An 18,403-nucleotide genomic window follows, 5' to 3' on the forward strand; every position below is an offset into this window, starting at 1 on the left:
TAAAAAATCTTGAATATTTTTATCTCTAATGTCCTATGTTTTCATGTTCAAAGGGAAATACTAGGCAGGTTTCCAACCAAAGTTTCTAATTTAACTTGAACAAAAAAGTATTACATATCACAAACACCACATAAGGTGCATAAAGAACAAAAACTACACTTTGGGAACAATCTGGTGAGTCAGTTCTGGAGGTCATTTCACTACATTTTTATAACAGACTTTGGCTCAGGCCTTTCAGAATGATTTCATGCACATTCTACCATGCAGTATCTCAAAATGTGCATTAATACATGTGGACAGAAGCATAGCCACTGAAAAAACTATCCAAATCCAACTAGAATCCAAGTCTCTCTTTCTATAAATGTGAATTTTGACAAAAGAAACTGTGAAATAACCATATATTTTGATTGTTAGTTTAAATAATAATCAAAGCCTGGCCTATTATCGTAAGCACACAAGTGATGATGACTGAGCAGCACTGCAATTCATCATTTCATGAGTGGACTATAATTGTTTTTTCTTTGAGTGGTCCAAAGAGCTGTACACTCCATTTCTATTAAAACTCATTTTCTGCTCTCAAATGTTCTAATTCACAAGTGAAGCAAATAATCCATAATGGAAAGTCTGACTCAAATCATTATTAAAAACAAAAAAAAAAACAGTTGTTCAGTACACTGTAAAAAAAATTGACCTTAAATTCACAGTAAATTACTGGCTAATAGATGCATTACTTTCACAGCAAAATACTCTATGTAAATTCACAACAAATTACTGTGAGGTAGTTCAGTTTTACTGTGAGCTAGTTGAGATTTGTGATATGTTACCATACCTGTCAACATTGGGATGTGAAAAAAAGGGATATGCCCACCATAATAAGGGATAGACTTTTCGTTTGATTAATAACAGAGGTGTCACTTTAAAAATGCACACATCTAATGTTATAATGAAAGCATTCGGTTGCTTTCCTAACTTTTTTGTCCTTTTTATTTATTTGATCGACATCTTTAGATGTTAATATTATTAATTATGTGTATATGTCTGTTCAAACACGCACCCAAAACCCAGACTTTCTTCTCACTTCAAATCGTGTGTACAGAATCCATTTGGGAAACAGCTCCTATTTATCACTATAGAGCACGTCAGCTGACAGTCACGCACCGCTGCATAACTGTTTTGAGGATTGCATAGGAGGAGAGATGGCACCTGTAATGAAAAGAAAAGGGAATTCCGCTGTTTTTATATTAATTTTAAAGGCTGCGTCCGAAACCGCATACTTCCATTCTATACAGTATGCTAAAATCAGTATGCGAGCCGAGTAGTATGTCCCAATTCACAGAATTCAAAAATCAGTATGTGAGAAGTACCCAGATGACTTACTACTTCCGGCGAGATTTTGAAGTAGCATCCCATGCACGCTGCGCTGCCCCATGATGTCCCGCGAGACAATTCATGAATGGGGGTGAAGCGACGCAACTGACACAGGTAGGTCACGTGACCATGACAAAATGACAGATGTAGTACGTCTGAGTTCCATTCATACTTTTCACATTCATACTGTATAGAACGTACTTTTCTAACGGCAGAGTAGTACGTTTAACTTCAAATGCAGTACCTACTGAGCAGTAGGCGGTTTCGGACACAGCCAAAGTGTTTTCATGCCTAAATAAAATGAAAGCACAGAACAGACTCACATTTCAAAGCAAAGGGCGGACCCTGGTGGTTCGGCAGTATGGGTTGCGTATAGGGAGGACTGGCTCTTTAATGTTTATTGCCACCCTTTGGAGAAAGACTGAAAATATGGGAGAAATACAGGAAAATACTATTATAGGATGATAGCGGGATAGAACTGTAAAATACGGGAGACTCCCAGGAAAAACGGGAGGGTTGACAAGTATGTCCGTTACACCACTATGCTTTTGAACGCATAAAGTCACTCAACAACTCCAGAAGTCACAGATTCATGCTATAATTGGTGACACTAATACAATTTAATGACAATTCTTAACTATTCTATGGTAAGTGCCTAATTTGGATGAGCTCATCTTTTTGTACGATCTGCTCACACCCCAGTAAGCCTTTAACTGCAGCTTGTAAAAAATCAATTTTCTGCTTTTCTGCTTCCTTCATCCCTTCCTATTGCAGTTTGTATTTTACTAAGAAAGGGTGTATTACTAGCACTTTCTGATGAATCACTTGGTGTGGATTAAATTACTCTGGAATTTTTTGGCATTAAAGCATATGCTATCTAAATAGATGCAAAATGTAAATGTTAATGAATAGATTGGGGGCGGTCCTTCGTGCTGTACTTCTTTTTTTAATCATGTAATTTCATACAAACAACATCGTACACCCTCTTGTAAAAAAAAATAGTCATTTTGCTGGGAGATCAGGAAAGCTGCACCTGCTCCTACATTACAAATCAGATGGAAAGTATGAAGTGCTGTGGAAGAGAAGGATGCGCTACATGGGGAAAATGTAGAATGTAGAATGAAGGTCCTAACAAAAAGGTGATCATTTATGTATTCATTAAGCCTGAACTTAAATGAAGCACTGCAGCTCTAAAATCTCTCTCACACACACTCTCTTACTGGCAAAGAATGAAGTACTGCGGCAATGGCTGTCATGTTTCTCAATGCTCTGTAGCCCAAAATGCTATCTGAATTAGCCTCTATGACATTTGGGCATCCTCCTATTAAAGTCTGTCAGCTTTAAATGTGTAAAAGCTGATATGACTGTGTTGGAATGACAGCTGACTCTGTTGTCTGTGATGTGACATTTTAAGCAAATCAAATCTAACAAATGTTCTGTCAGTTTTAGGCCATATTATTTGATAGAATTGTTGCACATATCAACAACACATATGCACATAAACATATTAATCACTGTCATAAAGATCCAATTATAAACTCTAAAACATTTGCTTACTTGTATTTAAAGATATATAGCATAATAAATCTATTTTTTAGTCTTAACTTGTAAAACAATAAAGTAGAGTATCTAGTAAAGCAATCACAACTATTTTAAATTAACAAGCCAAATTAAATTAAATTAAATTAAATTAAATTAAATTAAATTAAATTAAATTAAATTAAATTAAATTAAATTAAATTAAATTAAATTAAATTAAATTAAATTAAATTAAATTAAAAATAGCTCAGTTGGCATTTCTTTGTGGAGTTTGCATGTTCTCGCCATGTGGGTTTCCTCTAGGTGCTCCGGTTTCTCCTGTGGTCCAAAGACATGTGGTACAGGTGAATTGAATAAGCTAAATTTCCTGTAGTGTACACTATGTGTGGGTGTGAATGCAAGTGTGTGGGTGGTTCCCAATGCTCAGTTGTGGCTGAAAGGGCATCCACTGCTAAAATATGTGCTGGATGAGTTGGCGGTGTGGCGACCCCTGATGAATAAAAGGCATTAATTCCGAAAATGTATGAATTAATAATCTAATTCAATTTAATTTGTTAAGTACTAATACGATAACTATTTAAATTAAATTGAAAATAAAACTACAACTATTTATTTCCTTCATAGAAAGGAAAAGAGAAACAATGACCTGTCATCTAGACTTTTTAGCATATATGCTATGTGACACCGTGGTAAATTTGTAAATTGCGAGGTCCTGGAACAGATCGGGGTAATGGATTCAGCATGGTACATAGGAGGGAGAGGTGCGCAGACGAAAGTCAAGAGTGCATGGGGTGGGTATCGTGGATAAGAGTGTAGAGCAAGCGGGGGAGGGGGGTTGGGGGTTATCGCGGACAACAGTAAAGAATGGAGGGGGCGGGGGAGTGTTGCAGACTATATATACTGTATTCTGTAATAATTTGACGATTTTGCTACATTTTTAATAACAAAATACCACAGATTAGAACCGATATTGTACAGACAGATCAATCATTTGTGGATGAACTGGGAAGTTATCCAGAAAAACAGTGGAAAGGTTTAGAATCATTGATAAAGAAAATCTTAAATCAGATCTCAGTTAAAGTGCTCTTTTAGCTGTCCTGACCATATCCCAACAGAATTTTTCAAAAAGATTTTACATTGCTTGATTGACTATGTCCTTGACTTAGTGAATAATTCATTAGTGACAGGAATTTTTCCTAATGTTTTTTAAAAAAGCTGTGGTAAAGCCACTTTTAAAGAAACCAAATCTGGACTTCACAGATTTGAATAATTATAGACCAATTATTAATGTTTACATTTTTAGTAAGATTTTAGAAAAAGTTATATTGCTACAGCTTAGTCAATTTTCAGATGAGCATAGAATGCAGGAAAAATATCGGTCAGGTTTTAGAAAAGGTCATGCATCAGTTTGAATTCTTCAGGACTTTAAAAAATAAAATTATTATTATTATTATTATTATTATTATTATTATATACACATCAATGTAGAAAAGAAATTGTGCTCATCATTGATGATGTCCTCAACAACATTTGTTGAATTATGTCGCTGTGCACTATTCATAAAAGCAGTTTATTCAGATGTCTGTGCGGTTAACATTCATAACAATGAATGAACTTGCTTCACCTCTGAAATGACGTTCTTTCCTGTCCTCCACCCAGGTCTATCGAAGTTGTTTGTTATGGCATTTGCTTTGCTTTGATTTATCCTTAATTCCTGTACTTTCAGCAGTGATGTCTGAATAATACCACGTCTGTAACATCCTTTGCCCTTGTTGGAAAAGCAGTGTGTTAATATTTAACTATGCTCTGGCAAAATGAATGTTAGAGAAAGTGTATCTGACTGCCCATCGGACTATTTCTTTCTTCTTTTCAACCACAGTCACATACAGTCCATCACCTCCTTATTCTGCATCCTTAAGGAAGATGGCTTACATGCTTTTGCTGTCAGGTTTTTTTCATGGATGTGCTAAATAATGAACAAATAAATAAACTGACTAAAAAGGGATTTCAAGGAAAATTTGGTGGCTCCCAGTTAAACTCACTTCTACATATGTGTCCCTTCCTAACACAATCAATGGATAGGAATAGAATATTACAGGGCTGGACTGGGGCAAAAAATCAGCCCTGGTATTTTGGGCCAGAGCGGCCCACTACATACTATCAAAATGCTACCCATCTGTGCAAGTCCAATATGTTTGTGAACTCCTATTTTATAAAAACACAAAAGCCATATATACATGAAATAAATAAATAAATACAGACATTAATCTTAATTTGATTTCTGTATACTGTCCATAAAGATTTTTGTTAGGTAAAAAAAAATACACCATTCATTCATTTATTTTCCTTCGGCTTAGTCCCTTATTTATCAGTGGTTGCCACAGCGGAAAGAAACTATTCCAGCATATGTTTTATGCAGCAGATGCCCTTCCAGCCACAACCCAGTATTGGAAAACACCCATACACCCTTATTCACACACACACTCATACACTACAGCCAAGTTAGCTTATTCAATACGCTATTCACTCAGCCTATATTAAATAATAAACATAACAAAAACTGCCTGCTGACGCATGGGTAAATCTTCAAAGGGAACAGTGTACTCTATAACTGTCATTCACCTCATCCTACTTGCTGTTTCATTATCTTAACAATAAAAAAAAAATAATATAAGGACATTTATTTAATTTTAATTTTATGATTAACAGACATCAAACGGCCTCTGTAGCTAAATATGACCGTCATCTTCACTCTGTATATTTATAACAAAACAGGGCCTATAACATAACTGCCTCCTTTCATTTTCATTGAAAAGTATGAACTTTACCCCGTCTCTTTTGCTGAATATCAGTTTTAATAATCAATAATGGCCATTATAAAAGTATAACGTACAATAAATTTATACGATAAAGGCAAGCAATCAGTCAATGTGCAGAATCAGTGTACGTGGTTACATAAATTAATATATTAACTTATCTTTGCACTGAGAACAAGTGATTCAAAAGACCGAAGAGTCGTTAGATGGAGACAACAAGATGAATTTAATATCACGTTCAACAACTATAGTGAGATGAGATCTAGCAGTAGATCTTTGATGAACGGTCAGACATGCACTATAACAATTACTCTCACCTAGGGTTTTTTATGCTCAAGGCACCCGCTGACCTACTGGCTGCAGCTCATGACAGAGTGTTTGTGGTTACGTGATGTGCGTTTTTAGCCATGTAGTATGGACGGAGAACTTTTCAGAACCGCTAAATGAAACGCCAGTTTGTTTCCTGCAATTTCTCTGCGCCTCCCCTCCGTTTCTTCTGCGTCTCTCAGACTCTCGACTATTTTGATAAATACACACCAACGTTGCACGCTCACACATAGCCCAAAATAGGAGTTTGTGATTGGGTCAGCCCAATGTCAATAAAGAAAAGAACCAATGGGTTGCAGATTATATCACATGGGCCGGTGTCCGAAAAAAAAGCATCTTACTTTCAGAGCGTCACAGATCACAGCATTGTCAATTAATTAGGCAGAAAAAACGATAGGCTGCTAAGCATTGTATGGGCCGATCAGATCACAAGGCGATGATCAGCCCGGCCCAAAAAGTACGTCGGTCCACCGGGAAACTGCCCGGTCAGCCAGATGGCCAGTTTGCCCCTGGATTATTAGCTACTGACTGAATTAGACCACACATAGGGCCAGATTGGCTTTGTTTCCATTGAGGACTTGATCATGCTTTAATCAGCTGCAGGGTGGATTACTGTTACGGCCTCCTCACTGGCCTCCTCAAAAAGTCAGCCAGACAGTTGCAGCTCTTCCAGAACGCTGCTGCCAGGATTCTGACCAGAAGCAGAAAATCAGAGTACATCACACCTGTCCTCAGGTCTTTACACTGGCTCCCAGTTACATTCAGAATAGATTTTAAAGTATTATTACTTGTCTATAAATCACTAAATGGCATTAGACCTCAATACATTACAGATATGCTCAATAAATTCAAACCTAACAGATTGCGCAGATCATTAAGTAAATTACAAATTCAAAGGGTTCAGCAAGGTGAATCCAGCTACTACGCCCCCTGCTGCTGGAATCAGCTTTCAGAATTGATCAGATGTGCTCTAACATTAGGCACATTCAAATCAAGACAATCTGTTAAGCTGTGCCTTTACTGAATGAGCACTGTGCTACGTCCGACAGATCGCACAAATGTCTTTCTTATCTTTTTCATTCCTTTAAAAGCTGTTTTAACTTTTTAATCTGTTATGTAAAACACTTTGAATTACCATTGTGTATGAAATGTGCTATATAAATACACTTGCCTTCCCTAAACATGTAAATTAGGCTGAACATTTTGGTTTCTTTTTTGGACTTTGGACGTCTCACGAACGTTGCTGTCTATGAATAGTCAGAGAGCTCTCTGATTTCATCTAAAATATCTCAATTATTGTTAATTCGAAGTGAACAAAAGAGAGTGGTACGACATGAGCACAATTTTCAATATTTGAGTCTCTCATTCACACTTTAAATAGTCTCTTTACTGTAGATCAATTTTGCATCTGTAAGGGAAACTCTTACAAATGCAATTCTAAACACATACGTACAGCAATCTAAAGTTTTGAGTCATCTGGCGAAACTGTATTTAAACCGCAATATATAAATCGCAATACAAGAAAATAATGCAATGTCAGTGCAGCCCTAATAACAATATTACTTTTTTATATACTGTAAGGAGTTTTTTTAGTTTTATATGCTACTAAAAGACCCAAAAATTACGAGTTTGGCTCCATTAAAGTATAGCTCCATTATTGTTCAATCTAAAAAAAAAAAGATCATGCTTTATGATCTTAGTTTAATACATAAAACCTTTGCAAAAATTGAGGGAATTTCCTCTTTTTGCTGTATAGAAAATGTACTAAACTGTTACACTGCTGTATCATTAGGCCTGTCACAATAATCATAATATTGACTTATTGCACAAGACATGGGCATTACCTCAATAATTTTTGGTGAGGAAATATACAGTGCATTCGGAAAGTATTCATAGCGCTTCACTTTTTCCACATTTCTTTATGTTACAGCCTTATTCCAAAATGGATTACATTCATTTATTTCCTCAAAATTCTACACACAATATCCCATTATGACAATGTGATAAAAGATTTTTTTTAATTGTTGCAAATTTATTAAAAATAAAAAAACCTGAAAGTCACATGTACATAAGTATTCACAGCCTTTCCTCAATACTTTGCTGATGCAACTTTGGCAGCAATTACAGCCTCAAGTCTTTTTTGTATATGATGCCACAAGCTTGGCACACCTGTCTTTGGGAATTTTTGCCCATTCCTCTTTGCAGTACCAATCAAGCTCTATCAGGTTGGATGGGAAGCGACAGTGTACAGCCATTTTCAGATCTCTCCAGAGATGTTCAATAGGATTTAGATCTGGGCTATGGCTGGGCCACTCAAGGACATTCACAGAGTTGTTCTGAAGCCACTCCATTGATATTTTGGCGGTGTGCTTTGGTTCATTGTCCTACTGGAAGATGAACCGTCGCCCCAGTCTGAGGTCAAGAGCACTCTGAAGCAGGTTTTCATTCAGGATGTCATGGTACCAGGGATTCATTTCCTCTCCACCTCTCCATCCTCGGGCAACATGCCGGATCTGTAACCCCGATCTGTTCCGGGAATATCCTTTATTGCAATATATTTTGGTCAATTACTGGCCTATGTATCATATCAAACCAAATTGTGAATTTTGTGAACCGCTACACCCCTAATAGTTACGTTCCATAGTTCAACGACTAGCAGGCATAAAAATAACACGACATAACAATGTTTCACAAAATGTTATGTGTTTTTAATTAAATAATGCAGCCTGGAATATAATAATTATCTTACAGCATGTACGCATAATGTTTGTACAAAGTGAGTGTATAAGTAGTATGTCAGTCTACTGTCAATGAAGCTGAGAAGAAAATGTCATAAGACAGCGAAGAAGCCCAAAGCACTAAAGTAAATAGCAAAGCCTGGCAGCATGTGTCCAGATTAGTACCTGTTCTCCCATCTCTAAATAACAGACTATTGATTGGTGGATTGTCTTGGTTATATTATTGCACCCAAACGAAAAGGTCATGATGCTGTATTGAAACCCCAAAGAATATCCAAGACATTGAGAATAGTAAGGCTGGGTAATGAAATTCAATATAACCAGAGAAACCAGAACAAAATCCACATTTTCCCTATAAATTCAACAAGAATTGCTGATGTTGATAACACAAACATAATTGGAAAAGAGGTTTGTTCAAATCACTAACTCTACACAATATCATACTGATTTTTTCCCACAGCAAACTCACTAACTACATGAAAAACTGATTTCGCCAGAGGAGACAAATTTGTGGAATGAAAAAAAGAGGGTCTATTTTTGGCTTTAAGTATTAGATCTCACAATGGATTTTCTAAGAGTCACAGAATAAACCCTTAAGTGTCTTGACTAAGGTTGAGTTGATTTGCAAAAGCTCATAAAGCACATTTGAACACAAAGGTGAATGCGCTACATGAACAGATGGTATTAAAAGCACAATAACACACAGAGACTGTCAAAAAGGAGGTTCGTTTTACCGGAATTCGCCCTAATAGAGTTTTCCAGAGTAGCTGTAATTTAGACAAATGTGTTTTTTTCTAATTAAATGGCTTTCTGAGGTCGAAGCAATTTCAAAGAATCTAATTACTATCTCCTGTAAGCTGCAGCAGTTTCTCTCTCTCTTTATTTTTGTCAGCCAGTTCCAGGAATCAGGATACTGTATGATATCACAACAAGCGGTTCAAAACTCGATCCAAAAACAATACATTTAGGCCCAATCACAATTCTATTTTGTACCCCCACCCCTTGGCCCTTAAAACCAAGTGTAAAAGGGAAGGGATTCAAAATTTACACCTAAGAAATGGGACACCACTACAGCACCTGCACACGTCATCATATGTCATCGTGATCTCTTGCTTCATATGAGATAGACGATCGCGACTGCTGTAGTTATTCCAGTTGCATTATTTTTTGGTATTTATCTTCAGGAAATCTCTGAAGGCATATATTATGTTATCATAACCATCTAATGTGGCAATAAGATCCTAACTATACTGCGCATTTACACAGTGGCCATATTCATCTAAACACACCAAACACAACATTAACATTATAGCAGACACTGTAAACAGCTCATTTCCAGCCACTAGACTTTTCTGACAGGGGATTCGAGTGTCATCGAGTGTCAGAATGTTGTGGGACTGCTGTACAGGAGTTATTATTATGGATTATAGATAGCAAAATTTGGCGTTTTTTCCTTTAGCGTTTTTTTTTTTTTAAAGCATGATGGTAAAACATGAACGCGGTTATGAATATATTAAAACATATGCTTGTTTGTTGTAAAAATTCATAATAATGACAAAAAAAATACTAATTTGTGCATCTCCTTACTTCCAGGTGCAGATATACTGCCGTTGTGGCTGGTGTATTCTGGGAAATTTTCTTACCCACTTTGACGTTTCCTCGAGCGAGAATGACATCGACTGAAACTTTCTGTTGAAATCATTGCTACCGTTTTGGCATTGGAAACGCAAGCCTGATAAAGGTGACCCGTACCGTACTATACCACTCAGTAGAAATGGCCCACAAGCGACCTTCCCTCATTGTCTCACGACCCCCCAGGGGGTCCGACCCACACTTTGGAAACCACTAGTGTAAAGTAATAAATTACAAATATTCAAATGACTGAATTTAGCAGTTTTTCTCAAGAATCATAATTTACTAAGTCGTTTTAAAAATGTTTTCTTTTACTTTCCCTTGAGTACATTTTAGTACACAATTAGTACTTGAGTACTTTTACTACACAATTTTCCTTCAACCTGCAGTCACTACTAAATTTTTTTCTTGTCTATTGGAATTGGCTTAAGTATAAAAATCAGTCCTGTGATTCCAATCCAATCAAATAATAATAATTTTGCATCATAGTGAACAATTTCAAGACATGTTTGGAAAGTGTCAAAGAAGATGTGCAAAGTCTTTACATGCACTCATCCAGAGAGTTTAGACTGCATGTCACTGATGAGAAGATGACAGATACCTACTGTATGCTGACTGAAATTGTCAAATGGAACTACAGAATGTTAAGTTTTTACACACATGCACGAACTGCATGTAAAAACTGCTTTTAAAAGGGCTACTTCTTACTTATACTTTGAGTAATATTTACAACAAATACTTTTACTGTACTTGCACTACATTTTAGTAATGTAATGGTAATTTTACTTGAGTATGACTTTTCAGTACTCTTGCCACCACTGGTTATAAGTCATGTCATATCCTGACAACAATATATATATATATATATATATATATATATATATATATATATATATATATATATATATATATATATATATATATATATATTACAATAAAGTACCATTTCTGTAAGTTCAGAAATGTGAGAAATATACTCAACTTTATTAAGAACTTTAGGGCAAATGTTCGATTAAATATGTAGAAATATTAAATAAATATGAATAAAATATAAAAAACTTTCCACAAACCGATGAGTGCAGGTGAAACGTAAAACTAAGCATAAAACTAAAATAATGTAAAATTAAATATAAATAAATTGCAAAATGTAAACATTGTAGTTTAAAGATTGCAGCTTTCTCATAATGCAGTTTTTTCATGGCACTGTAAAAAAATATCTGTTAATTAGCAGTCTTCGTATTTTGTGTATTTTCCGTTTATTTACGGTTGTAAATTGCATTATGAGACCTTGATTACTGCTCTGTCGACTTTTAATGTTGAAAATTCAACACTACAGTTAAACAAAGTGACTTTTATTGACATTTTAATAGTTTGAAATAATATAATGTATAATAAATAATATATAGAGCAAGAAGTCATATAATTAGTTGTAAAATAACAAAAAAAACGTACTGCCGGTTTACTACAAGGTTTTTGTACCGTAATACACAACACCAACCCAGACAACATACCACTTTAAACAATTTAAATTGTTTATAAAAGTCACTTTTTTTAATTTGTCAAGGTTAAAATTTGTTGGAAGAAAGATCAATGTCCCATAACGCAATTTAAAAGCATAAACTAACAGGGAAAAATAGCAAATAAAACAATTATTCACAAAATACGAAAAACAGCTAATTCACGGATATTTTTTACAGTGTATAATAATAAGCTCATATAAATTATGAAAAGGTACCATGATATAAACGATAGAGCACAATATGAAACGACAGACCTTTTATTTTGTCAATACGATATATATATTGTCATATTGCACAGCCCCAGTGGCCATATCTGGTTAGATTGCAGAGTGCAGTGCAGAGCGACTTAGCATACAACTCAGTGATAATTTCTTCTTCCAAAGGGGGAATTGCTCTATTTGATACGCATATACAGGCTGTCATGCCAGGTCTGTCCTGCAGCCACATACATCTTTATGCTAATCATAAACATTTCATGCATTGAAGGCCCAGAGGCGGAGCTTGCCTTTTTGGTATGCAGGTGATTCGCTATTTCTTTTCAAACGAAAAACCCTGAATAATCATGCAGATTCCAGACTGCATACAGCCTATATGGGTTTTTTTCATTCCTCTGGAGAAATAGCCTAACATTGTTTGTGAAACCTGTATGTTTTGGATGATGTGGTTTAGATAAAGCAAATTATAAATAAAATGTTACAAAACTTTGTTTGTTGGCTGTTGGTTATTTAAGCTTCTATAAGTGTAGCTGTTCCTATAAATTTTATCATAGATATCATTATATCATATTTAGGATGATATGGGAATATGTAGGATGACTTAAATCTCAACATTTGTGAATTGTTCATCAAAACAGTTCACTATCTGTTGTTGTATATCTGAAAAACAGTGAAATTGCATTATGCTGAATATCAATAAACAATAATGTCATGATGAAAAATATGTAAATAAACATTGCAAACTAATAAGAAGGTTGGCAAGGACTAATAAAAAAAGCCAGGTTGTTCAGAAAAAAGAAATGCAATCATTAAACTACTGCATTATATTATTGCCACCTTTCCTGGGGTGTAAAATGATAACAGGAATTTTTAATTCAGTGTAAGAGATATTGTTTTAATCAGGGAAATGAAATTGGGACACGTTATCATTTAAAGGCAAGTTCAACAGTGACTTAAATTAGAATCATTTTTCACATTTACCATTTGTTTAATACTTTTAGTAAAGACGCCTCAGTTATTAAAACTATTGAGTAAAATCATTTAATTTGAATGCATACTCTTGCTCTAATGAAATATCTTCAAATAAAGCATGCCAGTAAACTACTATATATTTGTAACAGAGGCCAGCTAGCGAAGTGCTATCCAGGTAAACCTCACCCCTCTGACCTCTAAAGGTGCTCTAGCGACAGACCATAGATATTTACATTAGATGTCGTCTACCCTGTTGTTGTCTGTTAGAAGGAATGCGTCAATAGAGCCGCCATTTTAGTACAGGGTAGCGCTCCTTTGAAATTAATGCGGGACCAAGGTGCAGTGGAGGACTGGCCATCCAGAGCCAGAAATATACACATATACACATACTGTATATCTATGATCAGGAGTTTTCCTGGTGGTCAGTACGCAAATATTTTTTTTATTACGAAAATTTTAATTTTACATCACTTTTGTACATCAATGGAAAATCTTATCTATGAAATGTTCTGCCTTTATGCTTTGTGTTCTTTGTTTGCTTGTAACTACACCCGTACACAGCGCAAAAGTCCAGCATCTTCACATTGGCACACTGTCTTGACTAGTGCGGTTGAATGACATTTGTCCTGGGAGGACTGTACAAATGTCGCGGCACTATTGATGCATGCTCAGGGTCGGTATGTAATATCTACTGTATATATCTATAGCAACAGACACTAGAGGTGAGCTTTAGAGTGTGTCATGATCTTTAGCCTCCTTCTTAGAGCAACCGACTCCCATGCAAAGAATCGCTGGTTCGATCTTAGCTAAGACCAGGTTGAGTGCAGTACAACTGCTGGGTTACACATGGGGGCTCGTCTGGGATGGGAGTAAAGTTTTCGGGGGTGGTGTAATGGAAGCCAGCTAGCTAAGTGCTATGCAGGTAAACCTCACTCTTCTGACTTCTAAGGGTGCTCTAGCAACAGATGCTAAAGGCCATGGTTTTTAGCCTCCTTGTTAACCGACTTCCATGCAAAGAATTGTTGATTCTATCCCAGCTCAGACCGGGTTGGGTGCAGGTTACATGTTACATATTTATATGCCTGTACATGCAATTATCCATAGTATAAATTTACCTTACAAATATTTCGTACTACGATATCATTTTGTTTGTCAATGTGCGTGTTTGGTTATTCAACTAAAATGTCAATATTTAAAATAAAACAGTTCACGTAAGATTTTATTCATAAAGTTTTACACTAAAACACACAAAATAATGTTCAGTTACTAGCATAAACCGATCCTTTTGCTTCATTAGACCTCATTAACTTCATTAGTTTTGTCATGTAAAATCTAGGACAAGCTATTTAGCACAAAAAGGACAGATCAAAACACACCAATTTTTTATAAGTAGTCTAAGTGTGGCCTAATGTTTAGAGCAGTGGTTCTCAAACTTTTTTCACCAAGTACCACCTCAGAAAAAAATTGTCTCTCTAAGTACCACCATAATGATTAGTATTGAAATACAGTAGCAAAGTAGGCCTAATTAAGCAGCTACAGCTCTGCACCGTGCAAAAACGTGGCAGTTTAGTTCTTACTACTAAGAATATTTAGTATTCTCAGCCACTTTAAACATTATAACTAGTTTGAACATTAACACTGTCCTGTGCTTACAGGTAAACAAATAAATAAAACGTCAATGTTTAAATTAAAATGTGCTTTTAAAAGTTAATTAAAAATTACAATTTTCTTATAAAGTGAAAAGAAAACTGCTGTACTTAAATGTAAAGTATTAACATATCGTAGCCTATTCATCAAAACCTGGAAATGTTCCATGGACCTCATAAATACAGTCTATATGTCATTATATTCATATATAAACTCTTTATATATAAATACTTTGTACTCCCATATTAACACAAGTACATACATATAAACATGCATATTCTCGATCCTCGCATAAACACCCAAATTAACACTCACATACTGTACACATAAACTCCCTGCATGCTGGCATATAGCACTCGAGTAAACTTACAAAATAAAATTCACAAACATATTTATCAGGAATCTGGTTATTGCAAAGCTATAGTCATATATATGTATATATATATATATATATATATATATATATATATATATATATATATATATATATATATATATATATATATATATATATATATATATATATATATATATAGAAAGAATGTGATTAATAGAGGTATTCAATCTGTTAAATAATGAAAATGTGTTATATAAAATTATATAAAATATTAGTCTATATAAATAGACTGTATAAAACATATAAGAACTATATTATGTTAAACCTTTTTAATTTAATTAGGTAATGACATACACAAATATAAATAGTCAGACAGAATGTAGAAGGACGTTCAAGATGAAAAGCAACCGGAACTATGAATTTATTTAAACAACTTAAATATTAAACAGCAAATATTAATGTAGCCTATACACTTTTAGACTTCTTTATTATCATAATTATTATTCTTTTTCTATGTTTTTTATGATGTGGATGTCATAATTATAAGATTTTGGTATTATTTTGATTGTTAAATGTTCAGCATATACAAAAAAAAAATGCTGATAAAAGTTTCTGTTCACGTTGGTCAAGCTAACCTCCATGAACTATGTCTATATATTATTTATATAAAAAAATAAGCTGAGTCTGAGAGTTTTATATATTTGATAGTTTATTTTACATTTCTTGTTTGTAAAGGCTAAATACAAATAAAAAGTGAACATACATTTTTTGTATTGTTTTTATTTTTTTTTTTAAATATGGGATACGCCCCAACAACCGTTACAAATATAAGGGAGGAAATTAGCTTCAAATGATAAATACATAACAAACATTAGAAAATTAAAAATAAAATTAAAGGTTTAGCCTATTAAAATCAATTTACTGATCACATCTGTGTTATTGTTTGCGTCAAAGGGTTAAAAGTGTGTTCATTTTTTTTTACTTTAATTATCCAGCGATTCCTCCGCGTACCACTAGAAGAAAGCTTGCGTACCACATGTACATGGTTTCAAACTCAATTCCTAGAGGGGCACAGCTCTGCACAGTTTAGCTCTTAAAACACACACCTGCTTAAGAGTTTTTAGTAGTCTTGAACATCTTGATTAGTCACATCAGGTGTGTTTCATTAGGGTTAGAGCAAAACTGTAAAGATATGCAGCCTTCCAGGAATCGAGTTTGAGACCTATGAGTTAGAGAGTGGTTCTCAAACTCGGTGCTTTAGGGTCGGTGTCCTGCAAAGTTTGGTTCCAACCCCAATCAGACACACCTGGGCTAGCTAATGAAGCTCTTACTAGGCTTTCTAGAAACATCTTTGCAGGTGTGTTAAGGAAGGTTGGAGCTAAAATCTGCAGGACACCAGCCCTCAAGGACCAAGTTTGAGAACTCCTGGGTTAGAGAGATGGATTTGTGATTGGAAAATTGCAGGTTTAAGTCCTGGCACCAGCAGGGATTGTAGACAGTAAGAGTAAGGCACAATCCTAATTCTACCCCTTAGCCCTTCCCCTTACGTGTCGCAATTTTCTTTATCTTGAAGGCGTAGGACTAAGGGGAAGGGCAAGATAGCCCTCGAAAGAGAGATTTTTTAGGACCACACTCGAACCCAAGGGGTAAGAAAATTTCCCATCCACAACACCATACACCATACACAACGGCAGCATAACTGCACCCGGAAGTCAGGAGATGCACAAATTAGTATTTTTTTGGTCACTTCAACGAATTTTTCGACAAACAAACATACCACGGCTAAGGCAAGTCCCTTGAGCAAGGCACCGGGTGCGGGTGTGTTTTCACTGCTCTATGTGTGCACTTGCATGGTTTTAATGCAGAGCACAAATTCCGAGTATGGCTCACTATATGTGGCCACATTCACTTTTTTTACTAGGGGTGGAAATCTTTAGGAATTTCACAATCAAATCAGATTCCAATTCTGATTCAAAACAATTCACTTACATTTTTTACTATTTCTATTTAAACCAAAATTATTATGTTTGTCCGTCTTTTTCCAAATGAAGGCAATTAGGCAGAGTTGAAAACACTTTTTTTTTTGTTTGTTTCTAGCTTGAGTCAATGCAGGCCCACGCTGTCACATCTGAATACAGAATCGATTCAGAATCGTTAGCGAGAAAAAAATAATAAAAATCTCAATGCACTGATAAATCTGTTTTTTCCCCCATTCACACACAGATTCTGCAGTACTCAACATGCTGATTATATCTTATCATCAATGAGTCATCATCAAGACATCGTTTACAGCTCCACACAGGGCTGTGCAATGTCATAATATGTCGTATGGACATAAAGAAATGTATATATCTTTATATATCTAATCTATATACAGAGCAAAATATATGAAGCTTATTCAGTCATTCATTTATTTTATTTTCGGCTTAGTACCTTTATTAATCTTGGGTCGCCACAGCGAAATGAACCGCCAACTTATCCAGCACATGTTTTAAGCCTGGTTTACTTGACTTGATTTAGCTTATCCAATTCACCTATACCACATGTCTTTGGACTGTAGGGGAAACCGGAGCACCCAGAGCAAACCCATGCGAACACTGGGAGAGAACCAGTGACCTTCTTGCTGTGAGGCAAACATGCTACCCACTGCGCCACCGTGCAGCCTATGAAGCTTATTATGCGCTTTAATTATTTTCAAATTTTTCTATCTTTAAAGTAGTTGTGCGCATGTCCATTGAAGCGTTTTTGCTCTACAGAAACAAAACCTGAGCATTTTTTTCTGTTGTTGACAATGGAAGCACCATGTTTTTAAAATGCTTGGTGCATAGCCAGGTAATGTATGCGTGTTTTTTGCTCAGCACTGAGTGATTGGAATTTATTTTTTAAAATTTTACAGTTATAGAGTAGTTTTAGAACAGCGCTTGCCTTTTTGCAGTAAAAAAAAAAAACTTTTTTCTAAATAACTGCATAATCAGAAAACTTTAAGTTTTAAAATTACAATGTTTACATTTTACATTCAATCATTCATTCATTTTCCTTCTGCTTTGTCCATTGTTTATCAGGGCTCACCACAGTGGAATGAACCACCCCTTTTACATTTTATGTAGCAATATTTTATGTTGAGGCTGCAATCAATAGCTTTTGAAAAGTGTCTCATATGTCATTAATATTGATTTTATATTTCTACATTCTTACTCATGATTGTATTTACAGAAAAGGTCCTATATCTTGATATCGGTGACTTGTATCGTGATATGAGAATTTATATCATGTCGCACAGCCCTAGCTTAAC

Source organism: Danio aesculapii, chromosome 13, assembly GCF_903798145.1.
Source record: "Danio aesculapii chromosome 13, fDanAes4.1, whole genome shotgun sequence".
NCBI lineage: Eukaryota > Metazoa > Chordata > Actinopteri > Cypriniformes > Danionidae > Danio > Danio aesculapii.